Source organism: Ptychodera flava, chromosome 3 (assembly GCF_041260155.1).
Source record: "Ptychodera flava strain L36383 chromosome 3, AS_Pfla_20210202, whole genome shotgun sequence".
NCBI lineage: Eukaryota > Metazoa > Hemichordata > Enteropneusta > Ptychoderidae > Ptychodera > Ptychodera flava.
In genome coordinates, this window is record NC_091930.1 from 28,897,910 (window position 1) to 28,920,936 (window position 23,027).

A 23,027-nucleotide genomic window follows, 5' to 3' on the forward strand; every position below is an offset into this window, starting at 1 on the left:
TACCAGTCTTAGTGCTTTTAAAACACAAGTGTCATCTGTCTTATTATCTCTTGCTGATAGTCATTTTACTACCAAGAGTTTTTGATGTTTGTCAGTCTCTGTTTTACTTGTTTAGTGCCTTTTTTAAATTAGTTTCTGCATGTTGTAATTTGTCTTTTTCATGTTTTAATTTTTCTCTGTTTGCATCCAGTTATTGGGCTATGCCTGTTGGATGTCAGAATGAATAAATAAATAAATAAATAAATAAATAAATAAATAACTAAATAATAAAATATACTATATATATATATACTGTATATATATATATATATATATATAATATAATATATATATATATATATATATATATATATATATATATATATATATATATATATATATATATGAGTACCCGTTGTTTAAAACCGCTGTTGTGAAACGTACATTTTAACTGTTTGAGCGATGTGGGTAAAGTGTGTTTGCGTTAACTCACCGGATTTTTAGGTTGTCACCCAGATATCAACAGAATGCTTTTACATACATACATATAACTAATCAAAGTTGCCGGCTGGAATTAATAAACCAATACCTAAAACAAACTAATCGTTGGCAAATTAGTACAACATTTATTATTAACATAACGAGCACTAGCAACGCTCAAAATATGCCCTAAAACAAAAATCCTTAGAAGCGCCCAAAAACTCTGGTCAATGCTGGGTCAAATTAATTATAATATGACACCACACACCGGGTCGCTCACTATAGAGTCAGCCAATAGTGGCTAACTCTCTCAATAACGAATCTGGCTTCTCCTCTTCGAGGACGAAGATGACTTTATCACACAACCAAGCGGATCGGATACAAAACAGAGAACGACTGATGAAGGAACCCCATTTTTGGTTCTGAAACACCGTTAATTTAAGACAAATCGCTTAATCAACAAACCGGTATACTGGGGACCCAGATCACATGACTAGGGTAAATTCACTATCGATTCACGGTGTCTCGCCATGTATTCCACACAAAATAAATGCAATGATCCTTTTATTCACCATATCGTAATATTAAACAAACTTAGTAGAGCCGATGTGTGGAGTTGTCCTCATTTTCCTTTATATTTATTTCAATGTACTCGTTGACAAGAAAAAGAAAGATAGTTAAATTTGTAAATAGGCCGAGGGTTTATCCTTTTACCACCTATAAAATGTGCTTTCTTGTATGGGATACAGCTAGGCTCAAACGAATCATACCCCTAGCCCGATCATTCATCCAGTGTGATCTGTACACCTTCCAGGAGACTTTAAACCCCATCTCCCTTGGCTCGGCTCTCCCGCGCTGGCACACCCTGTCAATTCAGGCGCGGCTGTTTATCTACAATTTGGGTAAAATAAACAGCATTTGGGAAACTGGTAATTTTACAATAATACCAGCTAGTATTGAACCCCATGTTGAGTTTCACAACTGTGGTGACAACCAGTGTACCCTGGTAACACAATCACCACACTAGATATAACTAGACTTCAAACCAGGTTACTGTGTTTGATATGAATAAACCGCCCACTTTTTATAGGACGAATGTTCTAACATGCGGGAGTTCAGCTGGTGGCTTTAAATGTGAAGTAGGAAATAGGTTATGTATTGGCAAATTAACAACCAAAAACAAAATAGATACATATTCTTATTAGTTATACTGAGTTTGCTTTCAATTTTATTTATATATTTCACACCATATACGTAAGCATCTTGCAAAATTAGACAAGTATTGATTGGAAGGTGAAGTGTGTGTGTACCATTGTTTTACCCTGAAATTCAGACTTGTGTGCCTGTTTTATTAATAACTACAATTGGAAATGCCCTAAAAATGTTGGAAATTAGAAGAGAATGTACAATTTATAAGAAAAAAAAATTGTCCAAATCGCAATGATATCGCGCACAATATGTGGTCATAAGTGTTGATTCCATAATACCGGGGCGGCCATTTTGGATTTATGCAAATTAGGCATTGTTCCACTCCTTGTGTATTTATTTATTTATTCATTTATTTATTAATTTACTTATTATTTATTTAACATTACAGACATTTGCTCCTTATAAAATCATGAAACGAGTATTGATTAGAAGACATAGTGTGTGAGAATACCATTGTTTTACCGTAAAATTCACATTTAAGTTCCTGTTTTGTAAATAAAAACAATAGAATTATCGTAAACATGTCTAAAATATGATGAAAATGTACAAGTTCCATGGAAATAAAAAAAATATCAAATCGGACCAATATTAGGCAGTAAGTGTCCAAAAGCATTGAACCTATAATACCGGAGCGGCCATTTTGATTTATGCAAATTAGGCAGTATTCCACTCCTTGGATTTTGGACGACTTTCGATATGTTTCTATGGGTTTTTCTGAGGTGGGAAGTGAAAAAATAAATTCTGTTGCAATTTGTGGTGGGTCATTTTATATATTGACTGGACTAAAAGATACACGTTTATTGAATTATCTCCAGATAGAATATCCTGTTCAAAATTTAGTCTTGAAATATCAGCCTTTCGCCTTTTAACGCCAATTATTTCTTCATTAGCTCCTGACTTACGAGTTGTAAATTAATGTCTCTTTTGGAAATAACAGTGCGCAATTTTTCTCCAAAGTGGAATTATTCTAACATTCAACAAATTTATAAGGGGATGAGAAAATGAACTAATACGAGACTTATACAAAGTATTTCATAGATGTCGACAGCATACATACCTATGACATAAAGATGGGCACAGGATGTGATATTTTTAAGTCTTTGTGACTCACAGGAGTACATTCCGATAAACTTGATGTTGAATTATGCACTTGTAGATTATATGCCTCTCCTTCAATGATTATTTTATAATGTTCCTTACTCTCTTCTACAGTTTCTCCAAGAGTTATTCGAGTTGATTCAAAAAACCAAGCTTTGTTAGCAGTTGTTTCTTGAAAAGAGCACTCGAGTTGCGTGTCATCGCCAAAATAAACAACTGTATTTTGTGGAGTCACGCTAAACAAATCGGCGTCTGAAGCAAGAATATTTGTAAGATTGTCAAATATGGATGTGTGTTCTCGACATGTCAACAACAATGAAGTGATACATTGAATACATGATATACATTCCGGTTTTTGGCTATAGCGTATCTTGAAAGAAAAGTTTATATATATATATATATATATATATATATATAATATATATATATATATATATATATATATATATATATATATATATATATATATATATATATATATATATATATATATATATATATATATATATATATATATATTATTATTATTATTATTATTATTTATTTCAGACTGGGTTGTCCATATACAGAAAAGAAATTTAGTAAATGAAAATGAATACAAAACTCAGACTTTTGGAAAAAAAAGAAAAGAAACACTACTTCAAATACAGTTGTTTTCTCCAGAACTTGAATAATGCACTATCAATACTCTATCTGATGAGGAGATAGCGGCAATAAGTAAGATATATATATATATATATATATATATATATATATATATATATATATGTCATGGCATCATTTTATGATGGTAACATACATTCACGTACACCTTCTTGAAGTTTGTCATCCTAGTATTCGCTCCAAAGATACTGTCTGGTGTTTAGAAAACAATATCGAAATCTGCTTAGTTTTCTTGGGGGTTTAGCACGATAAACGTTTTTATATCAAAGCACATGAAAATGTTTCACACTGTTGCCTTATATTATGAAAGATCGCCGAGTATAACTTTCGAACACAGTTGCAAACAGCAACATTAATTGCGAGTTCAAACCTCTTTAACAGAAATGTGAAACATTGGGAACATTACATTAGAACATGCAAAAACAAATGACTTTACACAGAAAGTGAAAAACGGACAAGACCGACACAACGAAAAACGGAAAATAGAACATGTCATCGGAGGAAAAGTGCGTTAAGCAAGAAGGCAAGTGGAACGAAAAGTAGCAAATGAAACCGAAGAAGAGAGTCTATTTTTCACAACAATGAAGTCCATACATCAGAACTAAGAGAATCAAACAAGCCCTGACTGAAAAGTGGTTTGAATTAAAGAAAAAGTTTAAAGAATAATAATCACAATACACTCAGAAATCACTAGAACTCACAATCCCACCGAATGCCCTACTTAAATATAATATGAACAAAAACATTACTATCAGACCATTAGTTTAGTGACATAATACACAAAAGTGTCATTTTTCCAGATATACTACCTGAACTCGTCCTTAAGAAGGAGGTTCAGTCTAAATTAAAAACTAAATATTTAGTAAATGTCTGTTTTTTAAACATTAAACATAACAGATAACGTGTTTTAACACTCTATAGTGTTAAACACACATACATCCTATTCAATAATCAGAAAAATATCATTCAGACGGTTAACAATCCTTAATAGTCGTCATATATATAGAAAAACAACAATTTTAATTAAACACAAATGTCCAAAGACTTAACAGTTTCTTTTTGATAGGTTCCTAGTGCTATAAACTATACCAGAACCTTATTTATATTAAAAGCTATTAAGCAATAGGGCATTAATTTGGCAGCCATATTTAATTAATGCAAATTGTCAAACCATCTTTCAAAACAACGAAACGCCAAAAGTGTTTCTTCATGTCCAAGAAATATATTTAGACTTTAAAATCACTGAAATAGCTTATTTAATACGTGGTATATGACCTCAAGTGTACTTTGTATAAATGTTGGACGCCATATTGGATTTATGCAAATTAACAAAGTGCCGGTGTAGAATATTGTACGTCCTAAACTTTTTCTATGCCAAAAAAATATACCTTTAACTCTAAAATCACCGAAATAACTTATTCAATACGTGCTATATGACCAAAAATGTATTTTATGAATGTTAGCCGCCATATTGGAATTTTGCAAATTAACAAAGTATCTTTACACACCATTATATCTCCGAAATGATTCCCTGTGGCAAATGAGTAGTGTCAGACTCTTAAATAACTAAAATATCTTGTTTAATATGTGATATATGGCCAATTATGTTATTTTGTAGGACACTAGCAGCCATATTGATTTATGCAAATTAGACACATTTCCCCAAGGCAGATTCGAGTAAACTGTTGAAATGTTGTTCTGGGTACCTCTCCAAAATGCATTCTGAAGAAAAAAAGTCTGATGCAATTTATGGTGTGTCTAACCCTATTTTGGCTGGACTATATGGTCATAGATTGAATGCTACAGTCTGAAATTATGGTGTTTTCACATTGGCAATACTTTCTAAATTTGCTGAGGGGGATTTTTGTTGCCTCGTTTCTTTGCATTTTTAAACATATCACAGAAAGCAGCCTATATAATAAAGGTCAGACTGATCCTGATTTGACACAGAAGTGGCAAGCGCTATTTCATGATCAATCAAGTCTTCATATTCTGAAATGACATTGAGTAGGATGTATTGCTAAAAAGTACATAATGTTGCATCAAGATTCTCAGAAAAGTAATTTCACCATATTTAATCAAGTTCAGTCTGAATATGTGATCAACATGGCTAATTCAAGAATTTTCAGATTTAATTGGGTTTTCAGAGTTGATATTATCTTTGGAATGGATGTGGCATATTTTTAAAGTTTGTGGTGTGAAATTATGATATAAGACGCATGTATTGAACTAAAGATTTTATTTGTCTAGTTTATGCAAAGATTACACCAAAAAAGACAAGAATCTGTAAGACTTTAATTTTCGATATTTTTGTTTCTTCATTGTATAAATTTCCTACATTATATTTCAACAAATGTCATCCTGCCATCACAACACAAATTAACACTATCCATTCCAAGATAGTACCCACATGGTAAAGCCAATGTAAACTTGAAAATGCCACAAGTAGACATACCAATCAGCGGACTGTACCTATATATTTAAGTTTACTAAAATAACTTTTCCGGAATCAAAATTATTAATTATCAAACGAAAGCTTTCTCTTAATTTCAAACAATAGTATCTCTAAAAACTAAAACTCGTGTACCTAAAAAGTGACTGATGCAGGGTGGAGCTTGGCCTGAAACTTTAAAGGGAAGTGGCTTATGCAAGAAAGAGAACTTTTGTTGATCAAAAAACAAGTGGAATGAGAAATAATATTGTCCAATAGTTAGGTTCAAGATTGACTACATTAGTTGAACAATGTAACATATTGTGGTAATATCCAGGAGTCGTTTATCAGTGCAGTCATACCAGCGGACAAAAAAAAATTACCAGGTTTCCTCAACCTTGGCAAAAACACTGTCAACCTTATTAAAAACACTGTCCAGTGTATGTTAACAAACACACTACGATATAAGGCCAGAATACGAGTCATAATATCCCTTTAAAATGGTAGGTTAGATGAGGAAAAATAGAATTGATTTGGTATAAACTTAATGGCGATAAGAATAGCAATAAGAGAGACGATACTGTTTAAGATAATGGCAGGGAAGAGATACACAGAGAGTTGCAAAAAAGTTGTGACCCTCCCCTAAAAGAGGTTCAAAAATTTGTGACCCCCCAAATTCCCCCGGCCCTCCTCCTGCTTATTTACGTTCTGTCCCTTATCCGTCCTGTTCTACATCACACAGTTGGCGATTCGGGCCAGATCAAGATATATATATATATATATATATATATATATATATATATATATATATATATATATATATATATATATATATATATATATATATATATATATATATATATATATATATATAAGTATATATATATATATATATATATATATATATATATATATATATATATATAAATATATATATATATATATATATATATATATATATATATATATATATATATATATATATATATATATATATATATATATATATAATTGTAGCTTATGGGCTTTGGCCTGCTTTGCTGACGTGATGGTTGTGCAGCGCTACCCGTTGCAGCCGGTTCTGCACAGCATACACGTCAGAGAAGGACCTTGTGCGGCCGCCCATGAGCTGCAAATTTTGCAGCTAGACCATGGCAAAACTAAATACGCATAGTGCTGGCGCTTTTGCTGTTCATGTGCATTTAAACTTTCCGCTTTATTTTTTGCTAATAAGCTAGCCAAAACAATCATCGTGGTATGGCTATCACGTAAGATCGCAACTGATCAGGGCTGCTCATAAAGAAAGAACAAACGTCAACATACAACGCTTGTTCACTGAGGGGCAGCTGTAGTCCTCAGCTGTGCAGCCAACTTTCGCGGTCTACAGAGTTAAGAGAATAAAGAGAAAATTTAGTCATAAAATCTATGTGCAATATACCCAAGCAGAATGACGGTTGAAGGTTGAAGGTCAATTAAGGTAAAAAGACAGCAATTCTAGGTTTTTGGCTTTCCTTGGGTATTCGACGCAAGAAATATGGAAGTACACACGAGCAGGGAGCTAATGCAACGGTTGTGTTCACGAGGAATTAGAAATGATCAGACATTCAAGTTCAACCAGCTGACAGAGTATTTCAAATTAATTGAAGACGGCATAGAGGTAGGAAGAGATCTCTTAATACCTCTATGCCTTTGTATATATATATATATATATATATATATATATATATATATAATATATATATATATATATATATATATATATATATATATAATATATATATATATATATATATATATATATATCCCATGGTATTTTTCTCTGCTTGACGTCACCGTTTACGAGCGTTTTTCGTAGAGCCGTACAACTTCGAGCGAGGACGAGAAGTTGTGCAGCTCTTCGAAAAACACGAGATACACACAAATAAATACACACATACACGCGTACATAAACATACATACATACATACATACATGCATGCATGCCTGCCTGCATGCATGCATACATGCATACATACATACATACATACATACGTACATACATACATACATACATACATACATACATACATATAATACATACATACATACATACATACAGTTGCGTATATATATATATATATATATATATATATATATATATATATATATATATATATATATATATATATATATATATATATATATATATATATATATATATATATATATATATATATATATATATATATATATATATATATATATATATATATATATATATATATATATATATATATTATGTATATATATATATATATATATATATATATATAATATATATATATATATATATATATATATATATATATATATATATATATTATATATATATATTTATGTATATATATAAATTTTGTTCAAGTTCACAAAACTGGCGATAATAATTAAATATCATATGGTGCGACAGTTTTTTAAAGTCATTTAATATTGGCGACACCTCTTGACAAGTCAACGCCAAGTGTAAAAAGATAAACAAAACGAGAGATTTAGTCCGTTTTATTGCAATAACATATTGCACGATAAAACTTCTTCTTCTTCTGCGACTATTTTGAGTTCCGGTACCTTCTTTGCGACGTTTATTGGGATATTGAGGATTTGTCGCTCGTGTCGTTGATTTCTACATATAGTTCATTAATGAAGTCATGTTACATAACTTTTTTCATGTTTACACTTATTAGTTTTTTTGTATGGGAAATAATTGTAAAACCTAGAATAAATGTTTCCTGTCATTTCGAAAATTCTAGGCACCTGTCTATAGTAAATAGATCATTACATATATTCCTTGCGTTGTCTAAGCATTTGGTCATTAGTGCTCTGTCAGACATTCGGATTTTTTCTCGAGGACGTGACGCAGTACAAATTGCACTCATGTTAAAACGACCCTGGAATATTCGATATTGGGTAATAACTTGAAAATATCAAGCGCGTCCTCTAAGGGTAGCAGAGAAAAGTATCAAACGTCATTTGTATAGTTAAGATGACTTACCAGGTATCTTTGACGCAAACAGAAGACAGATAATTGTTGCGATTTTGTTCGCCATTTCAACTGGAAATAGAACGCCAGAGTGATTTCCATTCAAGTGTAACATCCGTGTCTGCGCACGCAACTCTTACGTAGGCATCAAAGGAAGGGTCAGTTTATGGCTTTTGAGGCTTGTGATTTCGTCATTGATTAAAACACAAAGCATAGTTGTAGTACCGCCATCATAAAACACATCATCAAAAACACATATAAAACAAGTTCGAGTACATAGCATACTTTTTTCACGAACGCAGCGATTCTCTAAAAAAACCCGGGAATTCGTGTACTAACGGTTTAACCAATGGAGCTATTCGTTCTTCGCCGACGAGATGACATATACGTTGTACTTGTAAAATGCGTTATGTATAGAAAGAAAGCACATTTTCTTTAATTTTCTTGTTTCATTAATTCAATACTTGTTAAAAACAGTAGTCATGCAGCAGATTTAACGAACATTTATATAACTACTCTATCACTTCGATAACGTATAGAATTGTAATTTTCACAGCTGCTTCTATTAAGGAATCATGTAATTATTCTCGGAATAACTACTGTCATGAGTTGGCAGACGTCTGTACAGCTTAGTTTTAAATAAGTAAATAATTTTGAATTGCAAGTCAAGTAGGGTTGCCGTTTAGGTATGTAAACAAACGCCCGAATTTCTTTTTCAGGCTTATTATCAGTGATTTGAAAATGGCTCGGCTGACAGTGCTGCAAACCTCACTCAAACGAATGTTGACACTTTCCGCTTAAAATGGTAACAGATATATACAATGGTTCTTTAATAAGAGAAAGTTAACTGACAAAATGTAGAAAAGAAATAAACAATATAAACAAATAAACGTAGCCTACTATCCTTTTTGAAAATAATCGTGGACGAGTGTTCCTTAAAAGAGAGCATATAGCTTCTCTATACCTTTTTCACAGATATAACATTCCAATGTTTTCCCTCACACTAACTCGCCTGCTCGGGATTATACACATGCACTAATGCCACTGTTCTCGATGTTTATCTGCAAATTGTTAGATCAGCCAATGTTTTGACACTTTTCACGTAGCTCGTACTATGTGATTTTATAAAATGGCTGTTCTGAGCATTTGCCATTACCCCTAGTCCTATGTACTTGTCAGTTGTTGCTTATTGTAGATGTAACCACACAAAAAAACTGTTACTCTACTACAAAGTTTCGTTTGGACGCCATAGCGAGTTCCTTCTCAGTGGGTTCTAACATAGGGTTGGATTTAGATCAGACGCTACAAACGTCAAATGATACAAAAATTGTGGAACATACATTAGAACTGAAAATTCAGCTGCATTGAAGAGTTGAATAAAAATACAGTATAGCAGTAGAAAAATTCGAACTTCAGTGATATGTCTTCACCGTGATGTGACAACAAATGACTCAATTGCCACACTAAAACCCGAATTTTCGGCGACGAGAATAGAGAGAAGCCATAGGGAGGGGTGGCTAGTAGTGCAACAGATCGACATCAAACTGTTCAAGTTGGTTACGGTTACATCAGTTCAGTAAAGATAAAAGTGCAATCAAATTTGCGACACACTTGGTGGGGCAGAAAAAAGAAAACTACATTTCATTGTGTCCCACAATCCATACAGTGGAATCCATGGAGTAAAAAAAACTGTGGTGTCCCCTGCATCACGAACTATGTCTGTGCCTACATGGATTGTCAATATTAAAGCAAATGCTTCAGAGTCCGTTGTTGTCCTCTAAAAAGTTGCCACAACTTTTACTAGGTGCTAATTGTATGCATTTGATTCCTCTCTAAATGATAAAAATATCATGTTTTTTCTAATGCACCATAGGTAAGAGGTAACAGGACAAATACCCACCAACCCCCGGGACAATTGGTCCCCGGACATTTGCCACCTACTATTACCCCAGCTATTTACCACAGGACGCTTGCCCCTCGGACACGTGCCATACAAGACATGTACCAGCCAGTCAATTACCCTCCGTAGACATTAATTCCAAAGGACGTCTGGTTTGTTACTTTTATTTTCAAACAATTTCGATTTGTTTTAACATTACTTTGACCCTGTTTTGAGTGCATTTTATATGTTGGTGATGAAGGAATTAGTATATTTTCCATGAGACATCTAACACAAATTCTACCCGTAAAATATAAAACTGAAGATGTCTGTTACTTTCAAAGCAACCCGGCTTCGACAAAAAGAGACAAACATGGAAAAACAGACTAAAAGGGCAAGGTTCGGTTTAGGGTAAGCCAATAAAATTCATTCATTATTTCAGTCCGTTAACACCATATAGTTGTATTTTTTAGTCATTTATAGTATTTATTATCTAGTGCATTGTTAGACATACAGTATCAAGTTCAGAGTAACATTTAAACTGATAGTCGCAGACAACGTCGCGTGGCAGTGTCGTTTAGAATGGGGAGTCTTCAGTTCGGGCACCCCTTGTTCAATTCCCTGATAAAATATAGAATAGTACCACATGAGCAGCAAAGCGGAAGATAAATCACGTGGCACCTGCAGGAGACAGTACTGAAAAGATGATTACACAATCTTCACGATTGTTTAGGAGACTTCTTTTCCTCATTTCCCATTTGATATCATTTTTGATTAAGGAATTATATTGTCGTTATAAATAGTGTTAAGGGGTAATTATCCGGGTGGTAAATGTCTTTAGTGGTAAATGTTTCCGTGGTAAATGGTTTTAATGAATGTATTTGTCTCGGTGAAAACTGTCTTAGGACCAGGTACGATGCTGTGTGGACCTTTTTGCCCATGTTCCGTTCCCTATGTTACCCTGAACCACAATATTGGGAAACACTGTGGACGAACACAAATCACAATACACTTGGCAACATGCTGACACATAGCAATATATACACATATAATAGTACTGTGTATGTGTCAAGTACGTTTCGTATACATGTACGTATACTTATAAAATGCAAAGGTACAGTGTAGATTGGTGTGCAAATATCTACATTACGCATACCCTTGATCTGTATAGATATGCGCTACGCTTATAAACGTATTGAAATGTGCCATATCCAAAGATATCGTTACGTATACGATTAACATTGTGTTCCGTATACGAAATATATACGTTAATATACTGAACGTCTATCAAACGTTTTGTAGAGTGATATACAGACTAAGTCGGCTGCAAAGTTTGCAAGTAACAACGAAAATATGTACAATAAAAGAGGGCCTCCGCTACTTCTTTGGCGTCTACACACTCGTCACTCCGCTCTGTGTGGCAGGGCTATAGTACAGCTACAGCGTAGTCATAGCCGAGCACTCTTGACTAACATTGGCCAAATGACTTCATTTTTAAGTCACGAGTACGTCAGTCTAAGGAGTTAGAAAGTTCTCGTCTACATACATGGTTAGTCATGGAGCCAGGAGCGGAGCTAGTACCTCCATTTTATACGGCAAACATTGTGGAATATATTGGTCATTGCATGCTCACTGTGTTTCGAATGTCATTACATACGGCTTTGCTAGGTCTGTATATTTTTGTTCGTGTTTGATGAATTTTATTGCTGTAATTCAAGGATATTATTGCAACCAACAAATTTGTCTTGCTTTATTCGAAATCGCTACTGTCTTACAGAGATTACGGAGCTAGCTCCATGCAAAGAGTATCTAAATTCGCTTCCCTCATGTTGGGGTTTTTTATCAGTAGGCAGCCATATTTGATTTATGCAAATTAGACACATTTCCCCAAGGCAGATTCTAGTAAACTGTTGAAATTTTGTTCTGGGTACCTCTCCAAAATGCATTCTGAAGAAAAAAAGTCTGATGCAATTTGTGGTGTGTCTAACCCAATTTTGGCTGGACTATATGGTCATAGATTGAATGCTATAGTCTGAAATTATGGTGTTTTCACATTGGCAATACTTTCTAAATTTGCTGAGGGGGATTTTTGTTGCCTCGTTTCTTTGCATTTTTAAACATATCACAGAAAGCAGCCTATATAATAAAGGTCAGACTGATCCTGATTTGACACAGAAGTGGCAAGCGCTATTTCATGATCAATCAAGTCTTCATATTCTGAAATGACATTGAGTAGGATGTATTGCTAAAAAGTACATAATGTTGCATCAAGATTCTCAGAAAAGTAATTTCACCATATTTAATCAAGTTCAGTCTGAATATGTGATCAACATGGCTAATTCAAGAATTTTCAGATTTAATTGGGTTTTCAGAGTTGATATTATCTTGGAATGGATGTGGCATATTTTTTAAAGTTTGTGGTGTGAAATTATGATATAAGACGCATGTATTGAACTAAAGATTTTATTTGTCTAGTTTATGCAAAGATTACACCAAAAAAGACAAGAATCTGTAAGACTTTAATTTTCGATATTTTTGTTTCTTCATTGTATAAATTTCCTACATTATATTTTAACAAATGTCATCCTGCCATCACAACACAAATTAACACTATCCATTCCAAGATAGTACCCACATGGTAAAGCCAATGTAAACTTGAAAATGCCACAAGTAGACATACCAATCAGCGGACTGTACCTATATATTTAAGTTTACTAAAATAACTTTTCCGGATTCAAAATTATTAATTATCAAACGAAAGCTTTCTCTTAATTTCAAACAATAGTATCTCTAAAAACTAAAACTCGTGTACCTAAAAAGTGACTGATGCAGGGTGGAGCTTGGTCTGAAACTTTAAAGGGAAGTGGCTTATGCAAGAAAGAGAACTTTTGTTGATCAAAAAACAAGTGGAATGAGAAAAAACATTGTCCAATAGTTAGGTTCAAGATTGACTACATTAGTTGAACAATGTAACATATTGTGGTAATATCCAGGAGTCGTTTATCAGTGCAGTCATACCAGCGGACAAAAAAAAATACCAGGTTTCCTCAACCTTAGCAAAAACACTGTCAACCTTAGTAAAAACACTGTCCAGTGTATGTTAACAAAACACACTACGATATAAGGCCAGAATACACGAGTCATAATATCCCTTTAAAATGGTAGGTTAGATGAGGAAAAATAGAATTGATTTGGTATAAACTTAATGGCGATAAGAATAGCAATAAGAGAGACGATACTGTTTAAGATAATGGCAGGGAAGAGATACACAGAGAGTTGAAAAAAAGTTGTGACCCTCCCCTAAAAGAGGTTCAAAAATTTGTGACCCCCCAAATTCCCCCGGCCCTCCTCCTGCTTATTTACGTTCTGTCCCTTATCCGTCCTGTTCTACATCACACAGTTGGCGATTCGGGCCAGATCAAGATATATATATAATATATATATATATATATATATATATATATATATATATATATATATATATATATATATATATATATATATATATATATATATATATATATATATATATATATATATATATATATATATATATATATATATATATATATATATATATATATATATATATAGATAATATATAGATATATAATAGATAGATAGATAGATAGATAGATAGATAGATAGATAGATAGATAGATATATATATATATATATATATATATATATATATATAATATATATATATATATATTATATATATATATATATATATATATATGGAGAGAGAGTAGAGAGAGAGAGAGGAGAGAGAGAGACGAGAGAGAGAGAGAGACAAGAGAGAGAGAGAAGAGAGAGAGAGGAGAGAGAGAGAGAGAGAGAGAGAGAGAGAGAGAGAGAGAGAGAGAGAGAGAGAGGAGAGAGAGAGAGAGAGAGAGAGAGAGGGGGGGGTATCGTACGGAGGACTATGAAGCTAAGAAGGACCCAGGCTAGCTGCAATAATTGTAGCTTAAGGGCTTTGGCTGGCTTTGCTTACGTGATGGTTGTGCAGCGCCTGCCCGTTGCAGCCGGTTCTGCACAGCTTACACGTCAGAGAAGGACCTTGTGCGGCCGCCCATGAGCTGCAAATTTTGCAGCTAGACCATGGCAAAACTAAATACGCATAGTGCTGGCGCTTTTGCTATTCATGTGCATTTAAACTTTCCGCTTTATTTTGTGCTAATAAGCTAGCCAAAACAATCATCGTGGTATGGCTATCACGTAAGATCGCAACTGATCAGGGTTGCTCATAAAAGAAAGAACAAACGTCAAACATACAACGCTTGTTCACTGATGCCGCTGTAGTCCGTCAGCTGTGCAGCCAACTTTCGCGGTCTACAGAGTTAAGAGAATAAAGAGAAAATTTAGTCATAAAATCTATGTGCAATATACCCAAGCAGAATGACGGTTGAAGGTTGAAGGTCAATTAGGTAAAAGACAGCAATTCTAGGTTTTTGGCTTTCCTTGGGTATTCGACGCAAGAAATATGGAAGTACACACGAGCAGGGAGCTAATGCAACGGTTGTGTTCACGAGAATTAGAAATGATCAGACATTCAAGTTCAACCAGCTGACAGAGTATTTCAAATAAATTGAAGACGGCATAGAGGTAGGAAGAGATCTCTAGTACCTCTATGCCTTGTGTGTATATATATATATATATATATATATATATATATATATATATATATATATATATATATATATAATATAATATATATAAATTTTGTTCAAGTTCACAAAACTTGCGATAATAATTAAATATCATATGGTGCGACAGTTTTTAAAGTCATTTAATATTGGCGACACCTCTTGACAAGTCAACGCCAAGTGTAAAAAGATAAACAAAACGAGAGATTTTAGTCCGTTTTTATTGCAATAACATATTGCACGATAAAACTTCTTCTTCTTCTGCGACTATTTTTGAGTTCCGGTACCTTCTTTGCGACGTTTATTGGGATATTGAGGATTTGTCGCTCGTGTCGTTGATTTCTACATATAGTTCATTAATGAAGTCATGTTACATAACTTTTTTCATGTTTACGCTTATTAGTTTTTTTTGTATGGGAAATAATTATAAAACCTAGAATAAATGTTTTTTCCTGTCATTTCGAAAATTCTAGGCACCTGTCTGTAGTAAATAGATCATTACATATATTCCTTGCGTTATCTAAGCATTTTGGTCATTAGTGCTCTGTCAGACATTCGGATTTTTCTCGAGGACGTGATGCAGTACAAATTGCACTCATTATAAATAGTGTTAAGGGGTAATTATCCGGGTGGTAAATGTCTTTAGTGGTAAATGTTTCCGTGGTAAATGGTTTTAATGAATGTATTTGTCTCGGTGAAACTGTCTTAGGACCAGGTACGATGCTGTGTGGACCTTTTTGCCCATGTTCCGTTCCTATGTTACCCTGAACCACAATATTGGGAAACACTGTGGACGAACACAAATCACAATACACTTGGCAACATGCTTGACACACAACAATATATACACATATAATAGTACTGTGTATGTGTCAAGTACGTTTCGTATACATGTACGTATACTTATAAAATGCAAAGGTACAGTGTAGACTTGGTGTGCAAATATCTACATTACGCATACCCTTGATCTGTATAGATATGCGCTACGCTTATAAACGTATTGAAATGTGCCATATCCAAAGATATACGTTACGTATACGATTAACATTGTGTTCCGTATACGAATATATACGTTAATATACTGAACGTCTATCAAACGTTTTGTAGAGTGATATACAGACTAAGTCGGCTGCAAAGTTTGCAAGTAACAACGAAAATATGTACAATAAAAGAAGGGCCTCCGCTACTTCTTTGGCGTCTACACACTCGTCACTCCGCTCTGTGTGGCAGGGCTATAGTACAGCTACGGAGTAGTCATAGCCGAGCACTCTTGACTAACATTGGCCAAATGACTTCATTTTTAAGTCACGAGTACGTCAGTCTAAGGAGTTAGAAAGTTCTCGTCTACATACATGGTTAGTCATGGAGCCAGGAGCGGAGCTAGTACCTCCATTTTATACGGCAAACATTGTGGAATATATTGGTCATTGCATGCTCACTGTGTTTCGAATGTCATTACATACGGCTTTGCTAGGTCTGTATATTTTTGTTCGTGTTTGATGAATTTTATTGCTGTTATTGAAAGGATATTATTGTAACCAACAAATTTGTCTTGCTTTATTCGAAATCGCTACTGTCTTACAGAGATTACGGAGCTAGCTCCATGCAAAGAGTAATCTAAATTCGCTTCCCTCATGTTGGGTTTTTATCCTGATGTAATAGCTATTCCCAAGATTTTAAACCGATGAAGGGTGTACGTAAACGACGAAAATAAACTCAGTAATTTAATAGACGTATTGGGTATGTCCGATTTGACGATAATAGGGCGTACCCACCATGCATTAATCTGTGTTGGGGACAAGCTGCCATATATTTCAAAGAATTTCAAAGAAAAACTTCATATTTTGGAATTGCCAGTCCCAACTCCACTCCGCTGACATTCACCGTAGTTCACAAAAACTTTATCAAGGCGCGACGCTGGGGTCAGGTTAGGAGTCACATCCATATTGACCTCCATTTAATTCAAAGGGGCGAAGGAAGAGTAAGGCTTAAAGTACGGAACCAAATTTTAACCATAATCAAAGTGGCGATAAATTACTTGGTTACACAAGACAATAAGTTAAGACTTACAGAGTGCCATTTATTGTTATTCGACAGGCTGGCAACACAAAACAAATCAATGAGTCGTTAGCTTAACAATCATGCGGATTAAGGTTCACCGTAAGCCGTCAACATATCATTACATCATTAGTAGCCCGATTTTGATATCTCCACGGTAATGTCTTTGTTAGTATGTCTTATGCCTTTCCCATTGAACGGTTACCCCTTCGATTTTTTAAGGAAACTAACATTAATTTACAAATGGTAGAGTTGATAGTAGGTATGTATACTATTAACATGAAGGGTCGTGTCTTCATAAATCTCAATAAGTCAAGCAAACCATAAATGCAGAAAGAATGTTTACAATAACAAAGCAAACTTAACATAATGTCAATTAGTAGAGTTCAGCAGTCAAAACGAGTTTTAAGGTGCATTCTTTAGCACTGAATCTCACTGAAAAGAAAATTTGCCCATAGATTCAGATGCATCATGCCTCTAATCTCTTTTACTAACAAAGCCCATTACAAAACTTTGTTGATGATGCCTAATCTGTCATGTAGGTGTATTAGCTTTTAAAAAATAAATTTCCTGCAAGTTATTAATTCATAAGTGTGTTCTGACTCTGTCGAAAAATCATCATCGACTTTTTCTTCTTACAGCGATTGATATGAGTTGAATGTTAGTATATCTCTAAATTATCCGTTTCTCAGCAAGCCTTTGACAAATCGTCTTCTGTGATGTAACGGTTAAATTTTGTATTTTTTCTGTTTATAACGCTGTAAATTCTGAGATACGGTTTTTTTTTGCCTAAGCAAATATTACCTAGGAAAACATTACAATGTGTTCTCCTTTGACTCCCCTGCATTGTTCACATTTTAACAATGGAGAGATTATCTACTAATCTGTCGCTATTTCTATTTTTTCTTTTGTGTTTCTTTTGAGCTTTAACTTCTTCACCGAAGTGCATGAAAAAGCTTTACATTTGATATTGACTGGTTTTGTGTTGTGGCTTATTATTCATGGCGCTTGCTCTTTGTGGTGTTGTCAGGCTGCTTTCTTTATTGCAGTCCTTTCCTAACCGTTGAATCTACCATCTGTTTAAATATACTATGTTTTGAATATAACTCATTACCTTCATGCTTGCCACCAATATTCCGTTTGTGTGTAAATCTATGTGGTTTCCTTGACGTCCAATTAAACAAAGAAATCTTAGTTTGTTTCCGCTTTTCAAGATTTCTGACCAACAAGAGTAGTAGGTTGATTGAGAATTACGATAAAAATGTTCTTTTAATACATGGTATATAAAAGATAATTTTTTTTCTCATTTAGCCTCTCCTGTAAAACTTATCGATAAATTACTCAAAAACTTATATTTATTTTGGTCAGTAAATGTATCCCATTGGTTGTGATTTGCTTGATTAAAAAACAAAACAAATCAAAAAACAAACAAGAAACAACAACGGATGTTGTCTTGTTGTAACATTCATCGTGCATTAAGAATTATTAGTGACTGGTAAGTTTATTCGGCTGAGAGAGGGAAGTCCGTGGATTATTTTTGGCGACGTCAAAAGATGCTGACCCTACCTATTCTCATTTTGAAAAGAAGAGAACCACTTACCAGTCACCCAATACATCTTCTGAGAAGCCAAAATGAGCTATCTTAGAAGTGTTAGCCAAATATGATGTGTCCAGTGTCTGACCATGAAACATATAGCTAATACTTACAAATCGGCCTAATTTTTTTGTTTTCTTTTTTTTTGTTTTCTTTTTTGGGGCCTTTTTGGCTTTTACGGTAGTCTTGCTAGTGTTAAACAAGAGTGGAGATAAACTGCACATAATTTTGTATAAGGAAAATGTGTAATTCAGTGTAAAATTGATGTGCGAATAATTAATAGTGGCTATCCCTGATTCTTTCACTCGCAGTTGTTGATCCCTTGTGCATTTTGTTTTTATCTTCTTTTAATGTGGTGTACAGTTATACTAAGCATTTACTGTTTGGTTGAATTTCAAATAGACAATCAGTTCGAATCTTTCAATTGACCTTGAAGTGCATTCACTAATCGTTCTTTCCTTCCCTGTTATTTACAGAAAATTCCGGAATGTATTTTCCTCCTTAGGTTTGCAGTATAGTATTAATCACCACTCTCAAGTTTGCTGACATTATTACAGTAGATTGTATGCTTCAAGTAATTTCAAAAGATAAAGAAAGGTGTAGCACCTGACAAATGTCACTTATTCTGCGAACATTTTTTTAAAAATTTAGTATGAAATTTTTGCTTTTAATGGTATCCGCATTGTTTCTCTGTATAAAATGTATCAGTAGTGGCTCTGCATCTCTCTATAAGTTTCTGTATTAAGTATTCCTGTTTGTTCCTACAGATTGTATCCTGAAAGTCCCCTATTTTGATTATGGCCGCAAAAACACAAAGGAACCATATTACACGACGAATCAATTGGATATTATGTTTAATAGGTTTTTATCGAAGCGTAACATTTTACTTCTCGGTAAGAAGTTTTTATTTGAGTTCATACCAGTATCTCTTACAATCTTAATCTATCAGAAATACAGAAATATACATCATTATGTTTGAACAGGTAATAACCTCCGTTCCAGTTCATATTATTTCTACCTGATATACAAATCTACAGTAATGTATCCATTCACCAGTGGATTTTGACGCCGATGCGGTCCAAAGGCTCCCCATTTGGAATATAATAGCGTCCCTACTTTTCGGCACACATATGTCGAGTGCACGTACAGAGAGTCAAATCAACTTCTGCGTAACGTTGAAAATTTCGCCGAATTTCTCGCTGCACACCTAAATATTGGTGAAAGAGTTAGACATTCTATTTCCTTATATGTGTCCTTTCTATTGTGAATTTTGCAAGAATTTTACGAAGAAATTCAAAAAATTCCTGAGCGTCATTAGTGACATGCAATAATAGGTGAAACACACAGTTAACAGTACAAACGATTTCATAAAATGAAGAGGGAAACTAGAAAACAGAGAGAGTTTTAGTTAATTGTCGTGAAATATGTAATCTGCAACATTGTAAAAATGAACGGCGGAATGAAAAAGTTTAACCGACTTTTTCAAATATATCTTTCATCCTAGAAGTTAGCGAATAAGCTCGACTTCCCATAGAAAACAATGCTGTCAAATGTACCGAACAGACTGCACACTTCTCGAGGTTCAAATTTCTCAATTCTGAACCAATGGCGGAAAAAAATATTACATATGCGTTATTAGGACAGAATCGGTGATATCTTTACAGGTTGGCGATCGTAAAGCCACATCACTCTTGTCCTTGCGGACTAACTTATGATGTCACTTTTGTTAACATTTTGCTGCTCACGAGCTGCGTTGCAACACAAACTCTGCTCCGCCCAGCTCGACACCCTCCGTTAAAGGACGATCGATTGAGGCGGGCGATATTCACGTTTACATGTTATAAAAGCTTTTCGAAAGATTAAATTATAAATATGGTTAATGAAATACCATCTGAATTCCGCGGTCGCCAAATTAACTTTGGGAATGCTCGGTCCTTCAGATCAGCTTCCGCATTCTGCATGGCCGACTTGCGAGACTGCGAGAGTACAAAGGGATTACCTTACTGTACACATTTGTGGGAACGAACCACAATTAAAGCACAGTACAACTATCAAAAAACACAATTGAAACTATTTTGAGATTATAAGATCTTTGGCATTTTGTAGTAATCTATTTAAAAATCATCAATTTAAATGTGTTTTTGTGTGAAGACGAGGGCAAATTTCATAAATTATTGATAATTGCACAATCATCAAATACATCTCTAACAAATTTTACATTTTTGTCTAGCTTTTCGCCCCTCAGGAAAGGAGAACCAATTAAATGTAACTGATTTGTCAATTTTGTTTAGGTTTAAGTCAAAATACAAATTCCCTTCTAAGGCTGATTTGTAGGCATTTGCTGTTCTCACCAACGATGCATGATAAAATTTTGAATTTTCGATGGGAAAATGGCTTTTACCTCTACCAAAATAAGTTCTGCTGTAGTGTATGTTTTTTTTGGTGATTTCTCTTTCAACTGATTTGGTAGATGTAAAGAAAATGTCTTGTACATTTATTTATTTCATATACAAGGAAATGAGACCTGGTAAATTTGATTTAACTACCCTTTTCTTGTGTGTGTGCTAATTAATGCTGGAAACTTTTAAAAATCGCTGAACTATTTCAGCCCTTCTATTAAAAATGAACTATTTTGGTAGATGCAAAGAAATGTAATCAATATCATCTGTCTGTTGAAACTTAAAATATTATCGGCAGGAACCAACAGTTTTTGTCTGGAATTTTAGGGACTGTACAGAGATGTCTTTGCAGCTTTCAGGGACCACTCCGAGGAGACCCTAAATCTTTTAGAGACCACACTGACTTGACCTTGAAACTTTCAGGGACCACCCAGATGAGTCCTTGAAACTTTCAGGGACCACCCAGATGAGTCCTTGAAACTTTCAGGGACCACCCAGATGTGACCCTGAATCTTTCAAAGGACTATCCTTGTGTGACCTTGAAACTTTCAGGGACCACCAGATGAGTTCTTGAAACTTTCAGGGACCACCCAGATGTGACCCTGAATCTTTCAAGGACTATCCTGGTGTGACCTTGAAACTTTCAGGGACCACCCTGATGAGTCCTTGAAACTTTCAGGAACCACCTAGGTGTGACCCTGAATCTTTCAAGAACTATCCTTGTGTGACCTTGAAACTTTCAGGAGACCACCCGATGAGTTCTTGAAACTTTCAGGGACCACCCAGATGTGACCCTGAATCTTTCAAGGACTATCTTGATGTGACCTTGAAACTTTCAGAGACCACCCAGATGAGTCCTTGAAACTTTCAGGGACCACCCAGATGAGTCCTTGAAACTTTCAGGGACCACCCAGATGAGACCTGAATCTTTCAAGGACTATCCTGACGTGACCTTCGCTCGGCAGCTTGTGCATTCACAAGCATTACTTGGTAAAGCTGACAGGCAGAGGAATCACTGAAAAGATTTGGTCCAACTTCCTGCACATACAGCAGTCAATATTCATGATGGTCGAAGTTAAATTTATGTAATGGCTTAACACAGCATCTCATCGCTCCGATGCGTGACTGGTCAGCCGGCGCCGGAACACGTCTTTGCGTATTTTCACGTGACGATATCTACAAGGCATGTTCTCCCTGGCATAAATGTGATGAACCACCCGGACCACTTTCAGGGACCACCCGGATGAGTCCTTGAAACTTTCAAAGACCAACCTTAGGTGTCCCTGAATATTTCAAGGACTATCCTAATGTGACCTTGACATTTTCAGGGACTACCAAGATGAGTCCTTGAAACATTCGGGGACACACCCTGATATGTCCCTTAATCAAATATGACCCCTAAATATTTTAAGGACTGGCCTAGATAGGCAATTTTATATAGTAAAGAACCAATCAGATGTGAAGAATGTGTATCACTGAGATGAATTATCCTTAAAAATTGTCAACAGGGATACATTTACAATTTTGAAAGGCAGATGACTTTAAATACAACATTTTTATACTACTTTAATATTT